The following is a 2558-nucleotide window of genomic DNA, read 5'->3' on the forward strand; positions in this document are numbered from 1 at the left end:
ACGAGGCAGAAAAAAGTTTGTCCTTCGAGCCAGATTTGAACCAGCGACCTAAGGATTTCAGCATTAAGCATTCTACAGTCCTCCGCTCTACCAACTGAGCTATCGAAATGACATGATGGAGCAAAAGGTACATGTTTGAACCGTAGCATTGAGTTGAATCTTTTCTACCAGATGTTGATCAACGTTGACCATTCAGCAATGCTGAGATTTCCGTGTATTGAGCGCTCGTCAGAACTGCCGAAATGTCCACAAACGGGTCTTTCCAGGCACAACTTTCTTCAATTATGGAGACGCTGATGACGTCTGCCGTTGCAGAGATTACAAAACGGGGTTACCAGTTTTGTGAATTTAGTAGGTTATCGCACATATATACCATTTCAAATTGTTTGGTTTCCTCCAAACATAACAATGGTCATCATGGCCAAACAGTTCTATTTTTGTTTCATCAGACCAGAGGACATTTCTCCAAAAAGTAGGATCTACGGGGAGAGAGAGAGACAGGGAAAGAAAGAGAGGGAGAGAGGGAGAGAGAGAGAGAGACGTGGAGAGAGAGACGTGGAGAGAGAGAGACGGGGAGAGAGACATACGGGGAGAGAGAGAGAGAGACGGGGAGAGAGAGAGACAGGGAAAGAAAGAGAGGGAGAGAGGGAGAGAGAGAGAGAGACGTGGAGAGAGAGGGAGATGGGGAGAAAGAGAGAGAGAGAGAGAGAGAGAGAGAGAGAGAGAGAGAGAGAGAGAGAGACAGGGAAAGAAAGAGAGGGAGAGAGAGACAGAGAAAGAGAGGGAGGGAGAGAGAGACGTGGAGAGAGAGAGACGGGGAGAGAGACATACGGGGAGAGAGAGAGAGAGACGGGGGAGAGAAAGAGAGGGAGAGAGAGAGAGAGACGTGGAGAGAGTCTTTGAACAGCAGTTCTCTCTTCAGTCTCATTATGCTATAAGTACTGGAAAGCCTTACAGTGAGCAGAGTTATAATGGATATAATGTAGTCTGTTTAATCTACCTGTGGAGGCACAGCAACACGCTATACAATACTAGAATACACTGTACGACACTATACTACACCATGCTATACTATACTAGAATACACTGTACAACACTATACTACACCATACTATACCATACTATACTATACTAGAATACACTGTACAACACTATACTACACCATACTATACTATACTAGAATACACTGTACGACACTATACTACACCATGCTATACTATACTAGAATACACTGTACAACACAATACTACACCATACTATACTACACCATACTATACCATACTATAATACACTGTACAACACTATACTACACCATACTATACTATACTATAATACACTGTACAACACAATACTACACCATACTATACTACACCATACTATACTATACTAGAATACACTGTACAACACTATACTACACCATACTATACTATAATATAATACACTGTACAACACTATACTACACCATACTATACCATACTGGAATACACTGTACAACACTATACTACACCATACTATACTACACCATACTATACTATACTATAATACACTGTACAACACTATACTACACCATACTATACTATACTATAATACACTGTACAACACTATACTACACCATACTATACTATACTATAATACACTGTACAACGCAATACTACACCATACCATACCATACTATAATACACTGTACGACACAATACTACACCATACTATACCATACTATAATACACTGCACAACACTATACTACACCATACTATACCATACCAGAATACACTATACGACACTATACTACACCATACTATACTATACTATACTAGAATACACTGTACACCACTATACTACACCATACCATACTATAATACACTGTACAACACTATACTACACCATACTATACTAGAATACACTGTACAACACTATACTACACCATACTATACTACACCATACTATTCCATACTATAATACACTGTACAACACAATACTACACCATACCATACCATACTATAATACACTGTACAACACTATACTACACCATACTATACTATACTATAATACATTGTACAACACTATACTACACCATACTATACTACACCTTACTATACTATACTATAATACACTGTACAACACTATACTACACCATACTATACTATAATATAATACACTGTACAACACCATACTACACCATACTATACTATACTAGAATACACTGTACTACACTATACTACACCATACTATACTATACTAGAATACACTGTACAACACTATACTGCACCATACATTACTACGCTATAATATACTGCACCACGCCATAGTATTTTGTTGTAGTCTGTTTAATTTACCTGTGGTAGCACAGCAACACGCTATACTATACTAGAATACACTGCACAACACTATACTACACCATACTATACTACACCATACTATACTATACTAGAATACACTGCACAACACTATACTACACCATACTATACTACGCTATAATATACTGCACCACGCCATAGTATTTTACTATACTACACCACGTCATACTATACTACACCACATTATACTATACTACACCATG

General features: G+C 38.3%; 1 non-coding gene across 1 annotated transcript; it reads right to left on the reverse strand.

The window, feature by feature from the left end:
• Positions 1–20: 20 nt before the first annotated feature.
• trnay-gua (transfer RNA tyrosine (anticodon GUA)) lies at positions 21–109 on the reverse strand. The gene is given in 2 exon segments: positions 21–56; positions 73–109. It is a non-coding gene; the product is annotated as a tRNA-Tyr (tRNA).
• Positions 110–2558: the final 2449 nt, after the last annotated feature.

The sequence above is a fragment of the Salvelinus fontinalis genome, unplaced genomic scaffold (genome assembly GCF_029448725.1).
Source record: "Salvelinus fontinalis isolate EN_2023a unplaced genomic scaffold, ASM2944872v1 scaffold_1793, whole genome shotgun sequence".
In the NCBI taxonomy this organism is placed as follows: domain Eukaryota; kingdom Metazoa; phylum Chordata; class Actinopteri; order Salmoniformes; family Salmonidae; genus Salvelinus; species Salvelinus fontinalis.